Source organism: Mus pahari, chromosome 11, assembly GCF_900095145.1.
Source record: "Mus pahari chromosome 11, PAHARI_EIJ_v1.1, whole genome shotgun sequence".
In the NCBI taxonomy this organism is placed as follows: Eukaryota; Metazoa; Chordata; class Mammalia; order Rodentia; family Muridae; genus Mus; species Mus pahari.
This window is the reverse complement of record NC_034600.1, coordinates 35,562,280-35,576,358: the sequence shown is the minus strand read 5'-3', so window position 1 is coordinate 35,576,358 and position 14,079 is coordinate 35,562,280.

Sequence of the window (14,079 nt, the reverse complement as noted above, 5' to 3'; positions counted from 1 at the left end):
GTGAGGCAATTCACCCAGTTTTCTCAATAAAATAAGGAACATAGTACCAGCTGAAGGGTGCTATGGGCTTCAAGAGAGAGGATTAGGGAATGAAATCATCCAATCAGCCTAGCACAATCCTACTGTGCATCCGAGTATACTAACTCGTGAACACGGTCGATCAATATATAAGCCTATCATATCACAGAGTTACCCTCACACCCTTTAAAATCAATATCCCACTCAAAGAATCAGTACTACCTTTTTCGGTATCCACAGACAATGGTTGTACCACCTGACACTCCCACCAGAAACGTAAGTGCCTTTGACAATTAAGTTTTAGTGGGTTTGACAAAGAATGTGGTTAAAGACTTTAAGAAGCCTCTTGTCTACACTAGATCTAAGTTAAGCCACGGTTCAACCACTTAATGCAACCTCTGAAAGGGGCCGGAGCTGTCTGCTGGAGCACACGGTAGGACCCACTTAGCAGCTTCTACGTCTGAAAGGCATTTGTTTTGAGATGAAATTGAGTTTACCTTAAAGGCATCTGCTACCATGGCACCAGATTTTCTAACGCTATCTGTCGAACTATTTAGAGGCTTTCTTCAGGTGCCAGGGACGTTCTTCATTAGCCACACCAGGGGATGTTTCTAATCATAGGGCCTAAGCTATATGAATAAGAAAAATGCACGTTCCCTTCCACAGCCAAATCTTAGAGGTAAGTTTAGTTTTGATGATAAACTCCCAAACCAACAGGTTCCAAAGAGTTACACTTGGACCCTACTGACAACCAGGTCCTTCTACCACTGTAGGGCACTGAAGACCAGCACAGGAAGTGACTCTCCCCTGATGCTCAGCCAGAGAGCAGAGTTTGAGGACAAGAGCTGAGCCAGAGAATGTTTTTCCTGCGAGGCAGTGTGTCTTGGTGGGAGGTAACCCTAAAGGGAGGACTGTGGGTGAAGAGGAAAGCTGGGGATGTCAGCCATAACCTCCAAGTTTGTTAGAGGGAAAAAAAAATTTTCAATGATATTTGCTAAAACATAGTGAGGTCAGCCTTATTCAGAACCTATAGGTGAGTGTAGGAGCCTCTATAATAGGACTTTGCATGGGACTAGGAGATTATACTCAGTTCCTTATACAAGGGCAGGTTTTTATCTCGAGAGAAGGAGGAGCTGGGGAAGGGCGTCAGTAGACAGAAAATTACTAACAGCCACTGTCGGGGCTGGGGAAAATTCTGTTTACTTGAACCTACTGAGATTCTTGCTAGAGACAGGCCAATATGATCAGACATCCAAGAATGGTGGATTTGGTCAGCTATTGAAAGTGATGCATTATAAACGTCAGAAGGTTTGGGGGACGGCTGGATGTTGGTAAGGGAGTGTGTGTACACCGATGCACTAGGAGAACAGAAGACTGACTAAAGTTTGGCTAGGCAAAGGATCTTTGTCGCACTTCTCGGTGCCTTTGACTTTCCTGCAAAAGATGGTGTTAGAAAGCTCAACTCTTATTTTTTTTGGTTTTTCGAGACAGGGTTTTTCGGTATAGCCCTGGCTGTCCTGGAACTCAGTCTGTAGACCAGGCTGGCCTCGAACTCAGAAATCTACCTGCCTCTGTCTCCCGAGTGCTGGGATTAAAGGCGTGCGCTACCACGCTTTGCCTCCAACCTGTACTCTCTTCTCCCCGGCTCAGGCGCACCCACTCCCAGCTCAGTACATTATGTTACTCAAATCCATCAGCAAGACAGCTTCTCAGCACCCTCTGTAGGTACAACTTACACAGCCTGAGGAATACGGGCAGATTTTCCTATGTTTTCCTCCAATTCCAGTCTTTGGAGTGGTCCTGCCCCTTCCCCCCCCCAACCCCCCCTACGGCAGGGTGCAGTGTGAAGTGGGGAAAGCAAGCACTCAGATTCCCAAGAGAATGTGAAGGAAGCAACTAGGACTGAGTCTCTAATGTCTTCTTACTGCAGAAACAGAAGCAAGGATCAGACAAGAACCAGTTCTGACACAAGTTTCCTGTGTCCATTCACATGTTCATTCACACGCGTAAGGACACGCGGATCTATGCACAGCCCAGGGGTCGGTGGGTTCTCCTTTTCGCCAAGGATTGACTATCTTTCTTCTCCACGCAGCTTCTTGAACTTAAATCAGCTGTTCTTCTCATTACTAAATCCCCTGACTGAATTTCCCTCTGGGGAAGCAGACCGGAAGCCATCTGCAAGGATCGACTTCTAATGTCCCTTCCAGCTTTAATAGAAACCATTCCGGCAGCCATGGCTTCTATAATCACAGCTCTTTGAGAAGTATTTGTTCCTTTAGACTCAGTTCCTTCCACTTTCTGGTAGATTTGTAGTGAGGCCTTCCGACTCTATGGAGCAGGAGCTATAGTCACCTTTGTACAACCATTTGATAGATAACCAACCATTCTGGGACTTGACATTTTATTTACCGGCACACAGGTGCAGTTCTTACTTCGTCCGGAAGATGGCAGTACAGCGCTTTGTGCTCCATTGTCTTTGCAACTATTTCTAATTCTGCTAAATTATAAAACATATTGAAAGGAAAGAAACTTTATCATGAGAGAACGGAAAATATAATTTTGTTTTCTACTATTTCATTGTTGTGACAGGAATATCTGTAAGTAAATTATTCACATATTCAAAATATTTTTAAAGCATGAAAAATATCTTAACTCATGTAACTTCATCCTGCCACTCTCCTATGTTAGGGCTGTTTTCATTTTGTGTAACAATAGGTTCTGAAATGAATCAAACACTAACTCAAATATATTTATCTAGCAAATAAGTGGAGCCTATTTCCAAAAACACACAATTCTTTCCAACACACATCTGTTTAGCAAGAAACAATTATCTACAGATCCCAGTTTTTAAATTCCACATAGATTTATGAGCCAGCGGATATTTGGAAGCTAAAGTTGTCTGATAAGCATGGTGACCTGCTTAAACCTGCTTGGCTAGCAACTTTGCCAGTCTTCATTTTGAATGTTTCTGGGGAATTTATTTTTATTTTTACTTTTTTAGTTCCTGGAGAGCACAGGCCTGATGTGGGCCCTGAGTGACACGCGCATTGGTCACACGGTGGTGCCCTGTGGCTCTGTGAAAATTCTACCACGTGGCACCAGCAACTACCTTTTGCTTAAGAGCATTGAGTGTTTCGTTAACTCGGCTTAGTGGTCTGTCTGGTGCCAGGCTCCGCAACTCAGCCCATTCGAACATCATTTCCCAATCTCGGTTTGCTTCAAGCTCACTGGTTTTACAATTCTCTTCAAAGGCAGCTCTCCCAAAGGGACAGCAAAGCCCAGAAGCTGGAGCCCGCGTGCTTGGAAGAGGGTCTTTCTCTCCTCGAGGCTAACATAGCAAAGCGAGTCTTTTCCAAATCTCAGAGACTTCCGTACTTGGTGAATGTTGCCGGTATAACAGGCCCATGACAGTCATTTCCTTTCATCACCCTGGAAGCATCTTGACAGTTGAAGAGGAAAATACCCCTGGGCTTATAGAAGCCAAGTGGAGGCTCTGGGGAACTGAAGTAAAAAAGAAGATCTCTGCTTGCCCAGATGGCGCAGACACAGATGTCGGGAAATGGCTCTGGACACAATTGCCATTCTACCTCAGTCTGTCAGACTCCAGAAACAAAATTACTAATTAAGTGTACTGGCGACCCTGATGAAACTCATTAGGTCTTCAAAAACAGCAGCAGAAGAAAGAAAGAAAAGAAAAACAGGACATAAAATAGAAGACCATTTGAGAAGAAGCAGGATGGGGAGGAAACTAGAGAGGACAGCGGGGATGGAGGTGCTCAAATAGTTACTTACATGTATAAAAATCTTAGGAGGCCCATTACACATAATTAATATCTACTGATAAAAAAGGGTTAAAAAGAAAGTAAGGAGGCTAGATGGAAAACAGATCGAAACAAAAAGCCAACTCCCTCATTTAAAATAACAACAACAAAAAAACCTTAATATTTGAAATCTTAATATTTGTGGCCTATAAAACACCTAAGATTAAAAATATCTGAGAGTCACAATCTGCAAATGAAGAGCAGTTCTTGAATAGCATCTCTGAGGAATCGGTTGTTATAAACTGTTAAAGTGGCTTCACAAATGTACTCTGGTGGCGGTTGCTTCTCTAATCTCCATTCCGACGTGTCTTATTCGCTTTAGTTTCTCTTCAGTGGCACCTTCTGGAAATGCTGCTTCTCAGAGTTTCTCCTCAGTCTCTCCCCCAAAATGGCATCACCACCCAGACCCCAGGGGGAGCTGGTTATATCAGCTCTGATGTAACCTGTGACTCTGCCCCCCACAAGTGCCTTCCTGTATGGTGTACTGCGGCGGCCTCCACTGATGAAGTCTGTGGCTAATCAACTTATGTGAGATCCTCTTCAGCGTGACTGGACACTCTTGTCCCTTGCTGCTGATTTGGTTCCAGTTAACACTCCCCAAGAAACTTTCTAAAATAGCTGTTCTCAGCCTGTGGGTCGAGACTCCTTAGGAGGTCGGATGACCCTTTCATGGGAGTGGGGTCACCTACAGCCATTGGGAAACAGTTATTTCATGGCCATTCATAACATTAGCATTGGGAGTCCCCACAACATGAGCCACTGTGTTAGAGAATGAGGGTGTTAGGTAGGCTGAGAACCACTGTCCTAAAATCTAGCTGCCATCCTTGCTTGCTCCCTGGAACAAGGCAGTACAGCAAGCAGGTTGCAGATCTAACTTAGGTGAGGATAGAAGTCCACAATCCAAATGAAACACTGTTTATTTTTTTTTCTCTTTCTTCTCCCCAATCAATTCAGTTCTCTGGCAGGGGGCCACTCTGTCATTCTCTAGCTCCCACTGACAGGAGGAGGGAACTGAGAAACACCTCCACCCCACACCCACCCCTGAAATGAAGGGAAGTTCTAACAAGCCCGGGGGTGGGGTGGGGGGGTGGTAATTGGTCCTCTTTCACCTCCAGGAGATTTTGAAGGGAAAAAATAAAATCCAAGAAAGCAAGCTGTGTGTCGGCCTCCTACCTTTTGGACTAAAATCACTGGAGAAAAGAGCAAGCTAGCCAGGGTGGAGGGGAAGTTATAGCCCCCCCAAGAGGTAGCTGCTGAGCCTTGCTTTGTGCGATGCCTAGAGCTACTTCCAAATTAAAATCGTAACGGAGAGAAATCCTTGTATGAAGCTTCCTGTCCTACAGGACTCAGACATACTGGATAGAGGAGAGAGGTACTTACAGGAGAGATAAATTGTTTAAAAAAAAAAAAAAGAGCTACACTACATTTGCAGTTTTGTTGATAGAACGAATAAATGTGTTGTTCTGCTATAGTAGTTATTAGAAAGATGTTTTCTGTGTTGATAACTCAACAAATAGATCTTTTGATAAATTACTTAATCAGCTAATTGCTCATCCATAAATCACTTTTTGGATAAGCTGGTGTTCAGCAAATTGCTTTTTTTTTTTTCCCAGCAAATTGGTCTTTTGATAAATTGCCTTCCGTGAATTGATCTGGTTTTGCCCACCGGTAAGAGAATGCAGACTCGGTGTCCCCACCATTTGGTCTCTAGGTAAACTTCGCAGCTCAGATTCTACACTGGTTGGGGACGCTTCAGGATATATCTAGATGGGTTTTAGATCAACACCTGCAGCTTCTGTTTTGGCAAAAGCACGAAGTCTAACGAGCCACGCAATGATGGAGCACAAATCGGGAAGGAGCCGCTCTTCACAGTAACAGCTCCAGTCTTTCCAAAATGCCTCTAGGTGGGGCCAGAATGTAAAGGGGAAAGAAAAATGAGTGAGGTAGAGTTATGGGGAAAAACTGGGGAAATGGGCTAATACAAAGAAGCCCAAGACAACCTGAGCAGATGATAGAAAATCCACGGGAAGAGTGCAAGTCTTGCTCATTTAAAGCTTACCTGTCTTGAGCACACTTGTTAATGAGTCTCTACTTTAAATCACTTTGTATTTTTCTACAGTACAAAAGGCTTTCTCATGGTGTGATGGTTTGAATATGCTTGGCCCAGGGAATGGCACTATTAGTAGGTGTGGCCTTGTTGGAGAAAGTGTGCCACTGTGGGGTTAAGTTTAGAGACCCTCATCCTAGCTTCCTGGAAACAGTCTGTTCCTGGCTTTCTTTGGACGAAGATATAGAACTCTCAGCTCCTCCAGCGCTATGCTTCCTGCCATGATGAAAATGGACTGAACCTCAGAACCTGTAAGCCAGCCCCAGTTAAATATTGTCCTTTATAAGAGTTGCCTTGGTCATGGTGTCTCCTCACAGCAATGGAAACCATAGTTAAGACGTGTGGCTAAATTTTGTTGGCATATGGCACGCTTTTAAAGTGTGCTTGTATAAATTGAAGCTATGTGTCCTCAGAGACGTTGGTCATAGAATGTCCTTATAACCCACACCCCCATGCCATACTCCACAGTGTCTCCACTTGGTTCATTCGATTTTATCTTCTGAATCCTGCACTCTCAACCCTGTGTCCAACTTATTGTTTATTAGGCTACTAACCACATGGAACTGGGTATCAGCTACCTTAGGCCACACCGATGCCTCTACATTCTGGAAACTACAAACACTAATAATGGCCTGTATCCTTCGTTTGCCTTTTGATTCCACACACCTCATATTTGATTTATTTTCATCTGTGTGTCATGCCAAAGACCCTGAGCCTCTAATCTTGAGGTGTTCCCCTTAGAAGTTCTTATAGTTCAGCATCGTGTCTCTGATGAAGACACACCCACATCCTCTCTGACAAAGGTTTATGGAACTGGATGAAATTTTCTTCCGTAATTTAAACACGTTGCTCTCATGTAAGGAAATAATTTGCTTGCTCATATGCTTAAAATAGACACCACACCAAATCATTTAGCAGAAAGAATGCTTTCAAAAGGATTTTTTGTAATGACGGGGAAATGTGGCATTCAGAAATTGAACTGAATTGGTTTTATTAAAAAACAACTTTGGAACATAATATTCTTACCAGTTTGTTGGACACAGAACACAGGTCCAGAATGTTAGGTGTTTATAGAAAAAATAATTTTTTTTAATTTATTTTTTTATTATTATTTTCTTTATTTATATTTCAAATGCTATCCCGAAAGTTCCCTATACCCCCCGGCCCCTGCTCCCCTACCCACCCACTCCCACTACTTGGCCCAGGCCTTCCCTTGTGCTGGGTCATATAAAGTTTGCAAGACCAAGGGGCCTCTATTCCCAGTGATGGCCGATTAGGCCATCTTCTGCTACATATGCAGCTAGAGACACAAGCTCAGGGGGTACTGGTTAGTTCATATTGTTGTCCCACCTACAGGGTTGCAGCCCCCTTCAGGTCCTTGAGTACTTTCTCTAGCTCCTCCATTGGGGACCCTGTGTTCCATCCAATAGCTGGCTGTGAGCATCCACTTCAGTGTTTGCCAGGCACTGGCATAGCCTCACAAGAGGCCGCTATATCAGGGTCCCTTCAGCAGAATCTTGCTGGCATGAGCATTAGTATCTAGGTTTGGTGGCTGATGATGGAATAGTCCATCCTTTCATCTTAGCTCTAAATGTTGTCTCTGTACCTATATCCTTTCATGAGTATTTTGTTCCTTATTCTAAGGAGGAATGAAGTATCCACACGATGGTCATCTTTCTTGGTTTTCTTCTGTTTTGTATAATGTATCTTCGTATTCTAAGTTTCTGGGCTAATATCCGCTTATCAGTGAGTGCATATCTAGTGACTTCTTTTGTGATTGGGTTACCTCACTCAGGATGATATCCTCCAGATACATCCATTTGCACAAGAATTTCATAAATTCATTGTTTTTAATAGCTGAGTAGTAGTCCATTGTGTAAATGTACCACATTTTCTGTATCCATTCCTCTATTGAGGGACATCTGGGTTCTTTCCAGCTTCTGGCTATTATAAATAAAGCTGCTATGAACATAGTGGAGCATGTGTCCTTATTACCAGTTGGAAGATCTTCTGGGTATATGCCCAGAAGAGNTNTTGNTGGGTCCTCCGGTAGTACTNTGTCCAATTTTCTGAGGAACCGCCAGACTGATTTCCAGAGTGGTTGTACAAGCTTGCAATCCCACCAGCAATGGAGGAGTGTTCCTATTTCTCCACTACCTCGCCAGCATCTGCTGTCACCTGAATTTTTAATCTTAGCCATTCTGACTGGTGTGAGATGGAATCTCAGGGTTGTGAAAAAATAAATTTTAGTATTATATTATACAGTAAATTTGGGTTCCAAATGAACTATTAAATACAAATACTTTATCCCATCTCAGTAGGGAGAAACTTGACAAAATTCAAGGCAAGAAATCAAGAGTCTGTCTTTGTGGCATGGTGGGTCCTGAGCTAAGATTAGGTTTGGTTTAGATTTTGTTTTATTTTGTTGAAAAGCTGAATGTGGTATTGGGGTGAATGGAAAATAATACACAGTGATGAATTAAAAACTTGAAAATAAAATATTTTTGTGAAATGCCTATTTGTCTATTTTGATTCCATTGCTTTGTCTGTTGACACTCACTGTGTACCCCAAGTGGACTGAGCTCCATTAGTACTGAGATTGCAGGCACTACCACTACGCCCAGTGGAGGCCATCTTGAAGTAGTACGTGCCCAGGGTTCCTTTAATGAACTTAAGGCATCAGCTAGTACTTACAGCTAATGTATACCTCAAGGATATTGCTATTACATTAAGATGTTTCCTTTTGCTTTATTGAGATTTTTAACCTTTAAGTTATAGAATTTTTCTTTGGAAACCTCAACCCAAGGTATGGAGAAATAAATTTATCAGTAAAAGAAATAGATCCAAAGAAAGAGACAAACTATTTTTTGCAAACATCGTCTTATCTATATGACTATAATGAATGAATTTGATGCATATATGTCAACATGTTGCAGTGTGCATTCAGAGACCTGGATAGAGAGAACAGAAAAGATAAAGGGCTGAGAAACTGGAGCTTTGGAGATGGACTAGGATTGGGACCACAGACACTGTAATACTATATAATACTAATGTAGAATGCTAATTGACTTTTTAATTATCCATTTATTGCTACAAGACAATAATTGTTCTACAAAAGTGTGAGACAGTTATGCTGTCCCAGCCTCTTGGCTGGTGATCTAGACTATAGGCCAGAGATGGTGTGACACTCTCGTTGAATATAAGTCTTTTCTTTGGGGCTATTTTCCAAAGACAAGTTGACTAAAGGAAGTCAACGGTCGTTCAACCAATGAGTTCGTCGTGGAAGCATATTTTGGGAGGTATGGGGATGATCTGTAGAATTTAAACAAGCTTAATCTCTAAGAGTGTGTGGGAGGATGCAGAAGAGCAAACTATCACTGTCTGTTACAAGCCCACTTTAACCGTGTGCACAAGCTGAGTGCCCTATCACTTGAAAAAGTAAAGCCTTTTTTTTTTTTTTTTTTCACTGTAACCCATCAAGAATCCCTTCCAAGATGTAAATAATGACTTCCCACAAGACCAGGGCCGTTTTCATCTTTGTTTCTCCCACATACCAACATGTGTGTGGGGGGAGGGGGGGGTTGGACATCCCAGGCCATCTGTAGTCACATGATGAATACTCCTGTGGGTCTGGGTCTCAGTCTCTCCATACTCACCACATTACCCCTCCCTCTGACCTGCTCTAGCTGTTGACCTCACATTGGTCCAATGGGCTGCCTTTCCAGGAGCTAGGAGTCACAGGAAGAGAACAGGTCATCAAGGTACGCGCTCTATCAACTCTTACATTCTTTCTCAAAGTCACACAGCACTCCTGGGGCTATAATTCTTGCCAGATTAAATTAGCAACTCCCTCTCTTTGTGTCTTCAGCAGTAGGGGAGCTACCAGCTTCCTGTTCTTCCTACTTCTGTCATAGCCATCCAGGCTGCTACAACAAAGCACTGCAGATGAGGAGGCTTAGACATAACAGAACTTTCCCCTCAGTTATGGAGGCTGGAAGTTCAAGGCAAGAGAGCAGCATGGTCAGGTCCAGATGAAGGGCCTCTACTGGGCTGCAGACCACAGGGCTGAGGAACATGGTTGGAGAAGAAAGCATACCCTCCCTTCTCCTCTCCTTCTATGCTCCTCTACCTCTCATCTCACTATGTAGACCACAGACTAAACTGGCCTCAAACTCACAAAGATTCTCCTGCCTCTGCCTGCCAAGTGCTGGGTTTAAGTGTATACAGCACTATGCCCAACACAAACAGTCTCTTCTGAAGACATTGATCCCTTTCTTAAAGACTCACTACCCAAGCGCCTTCCAAAGGCCTGGCCCCTTGTACCATGACACTGAAGTCAGGATTGCAGTGTGGATGCTGAAGGGAACAAATACATCTGCCTACAGCATCCACCTGCGCTTTGACGCCGGCTCGGAAGCCACGCGTCCGGGAAGCAGTCTGGCTTTACATGGCTTCCAGTCGCCTTCTGATTCTTTTTACTTCCTGTTCTACTTCCTGCTCATATGGTAACAGATGTAACGTGCACCTAATGCTTTTAGTCAACCTAATTCAATAAGTCTTTGTAGTACGGGGAAATATGCAAAGTGGGCTTATGAAAAGTCTTACCTTTAGTTGCCAAACCCAGGAAAGACAATAAGAAGAAATGTAAAAGAATGACATATTTAATGCACAGGGCATTTTTATCCATCATGGAAAATGTAAACTAGTAAAATAGAATGACAAATTCAGAGTGAGCAGGTAACTTTCAAATTTACTCTTTTTCCCAATTTTCATTGACATAATTCCTCACTGGAGTGACTGCTTGAGTTTACAGTTGTTTTGCCCCTTGTCAAAACTAAGCTATAACCATGACCTTAATAAACATATTTTTGGGTTTGAGACTCATTTCAGTACCCATGTGGTGTATATTTAAAGCACTTGAAGCTTGATAAAATATATGCTAAAGGCCTGGATCTGTTAGTTTTAACAATTGTATAGGCTTCCCATTTCAAAAATCAGACAACAGTAAACCTGTAGAGTTTATAGAAGTAGAGGCATCAGAGATGAAAGGAAAACAAACAAACTAACTAACTAACTAACTAAATTTGCTCTGAGCTACTGTGGTGAATGCTTACGGCCTGCTGTAGAGAGAGGAATGGACTCTGTATACCAGAATGTTTTAAGTTACACACTGGGTTGCATGACTTGTCAAGAGCCTGTAACTCCTCCCCGAATTCCAATTTTATATCTCACTAATTATTTTTTAGCACTCAGAATAACAAGGTTTCATTATGACACTTCAGTTTATGGACAGCATGCTGTGTTCACCCTGCCATTCCCACCTCTAGCTCCCCTTTCTCCCTCCCATTGCTCCTCTTCCTCTCTGAGAGCATTGGCTTTGATTCCAGGGATGTTGCCTGGGTTCCCATCCGGCCCCTAAGCTTCTGAGGACCAGATGCCTTTACCATGTCTTGCATCAGTTGTTCTGTCAACAGATGAAGATAGTAAGGTCATAATGAATGTTAGACGACTCAACATGAACTGAGAGCTCATGCATTAATACATGCTATGCTGTTGTTTTATTTGGAAAACATATGAAGCCATTATGAAATCGTTCCCCCAAATCAGGCTTGGTCTGACCCAGTGACTGACTTCCTTTGATGTGGTTAGGGAAACCCCTTGTAATCCTTCCAGCCAACTGTCTCTGTCTTAATTTAACGTTTTCCAAGATGGTTCAACAATAGGAAGCATAGCCTAACTGGATGCTAAGAAGTCTTCAAATAGTAATCTATAGAGGGCTCGAAGATTGAAGAGCTCATGCTGACCAGGAGGAGATTGGTAGAGTCCTTGTGAGGTAAGCATTTGATAGGAGATGTGAGGAAGTCAGTAGGCCTTAGAGGATTGGGGAGATGAGGACGTCTGTCCTCCTAGGAAACCGTTTTTAGTTACCAGGATATGCTTGTTCTTTGTTTATCCCAGGGTGCACTTTCTAAAAGCACTTAATCTTCCCAAGGCCAGCACTAATAGGCACTGATGTTGCCTATTATGGGAGGAAACAAAAAAGACAGAAAGCCAAAGAAAGGTTATATAACCGCGCTGCAGGTTTAAATGCTTCCTGTTCTGTTTTACCAGAATCTCATCAAAGACAGTGAGGTCACGTGTGTGTGTGTGTGTGTGTGTGTGTGTGTGTGTGTGTCTGTCTGTCTGTCTGTCTGTCTGTCTGTCTGTCTGTCTGGGTACATATGTGTCTGATCGTTGTACACGTGTATAAGTGTGCATGTCTTGGAGAGTGGGCTGTTCTGTGTTTCAATGTCTGTGTATCTATGTTCATACGCCAGCCAGCCTTTCTCTTCTTGCTCCTGGGTCATCTTTTTCTAGTTTACTTAGAGGGGGAAGAGCTGTTGTCACATACCGGCCTTGAATCCATTTCACACCAGGGCTGCTTCTCTCTGCTTCTCTGAGTTTGTCCAGGGAAAATCCTCTGTGCTTCTATAGACTGATGCCAGGACACTTCCCCTGTTGCCCCTTTGAAAAGCTATTGCAGGGTCAGCACATGGGTGAATGTGGGATGGGAGTTCCCGCAGCCCTGATTGTTCTTAACCTCCCCCATAATCATGCCCACTGGTTTGTTCTGGCAAATGAAATTCACACACTTGGAGGTCTCTGAAGAAGAGCAGAACAGCACAGCTTATGATTATTAAGCACCCTCATCATCAGACAACTCTTCCACTGGCAACGTTCTCACGCCACATCAGAGTTTTCACATCTGCCCAGTCCCTGTATCCTTCCTGGCTCAGCATAAAGCGTGTGTTCATCCTTATCCAGGTCAGCTTTACACTGCATCCCCCTCTTTAATAAGAGCCCTTAAGATAGCTCTTCCAACCCTCTACAGCTCATAAAGGCATTTCCCTAAACAAAGACCTTTTTTTTTTCTCCAAAAACCGTTCTAGTGCCAGGTGCTAAGTGGTCCACATATGTGACGAGATGGAGAGGCATCCTCTGAGGACAGCTGTAATTGAATGTGAACGGATCAGCCAGATAGTTATTCTCCACTGGGGAACAGGCAAAGCTGCAGACAGAAGCAGGTAGAAGACCATCTTTGTTTACTTGGGATAATGTGAGATGCCTCATTCTGAGGAGGGGATTAATATTTAAGCAGTTTACTGAGAGAACGGCCTCAGGCAAAAACCAATAGAGGAGTAAGGGAAGCAAGATGGAGGAGGTGGAAGCCAGCGGGAGGTGTGGAAATGGAAAACTCAGGCCTTGCTTGATCTGACTGGGAAGTCTATAAAGTGAGAATAACATCACAGAGCTGACTTTACTGGGAATGACCGGACAAGCCATTGTCCCCAAACATTGCCAGCAGCTCCTCCCGATGGCACAGGACAATTCTTGGGAGTGTGAGCTGCGAGCGGTTGCCAACTAACAAGCAGATGCTTCGGATGAGGTGTACACCAGCCAGATGACAGAGAGGAAACAGGATGACAATGTCCAATACTCATGTGAGCATAGGGTTCCAGCGCGTTAAGTCTAGAGCTGGACACATTCAGAAAACATCAAATATGCATCAAACTGCATTTACCAAGGCCACTTTATCTTATGTTTTTCCTCTATAATTCCTTTCAGCATTACTAGTCCTTCAGATCTATATGTATTGTGTTTTAACTTTCTCTTACTATAAGCATTTGCTCTTCTCAAATGAGAAAGCCGAGTGCCGCTTGTTTGCCCAGATGGAAGGATGAGAGTCTCGCTATAAATTTCTGGCAGATAACATAAGTTCATATCAGGAGGCAGACATATGATCTAGACATTTCTCAGTTCTGATTGGCTGCATTGCTTGTGGTCAGATTGATGCAAACTCTGAAAGTGGGGCATGAGCACCTATTTGCAAACATTTTATTGCTCTTTCCAAAGAAATTATTAGAGTTCCATCAAATTAATGGCAGCTTTTCTTCTACGAGAATCTTTGACTGCATCCAATTCATCTGATAATTACAATAAATTAAAACAATCCTAATACACAATAGTCTTGTATAACATGAAGAGAAGAAGGAGGAGGAGGAGGAGGAGGAGGAGGAGGAGAAGGAGAAGGAGAAGGAGAAGGAGAAGGAGAAGAAGAAGAAGAAGAAGAAGAAGAAGAAGAAGAAGAAGAAG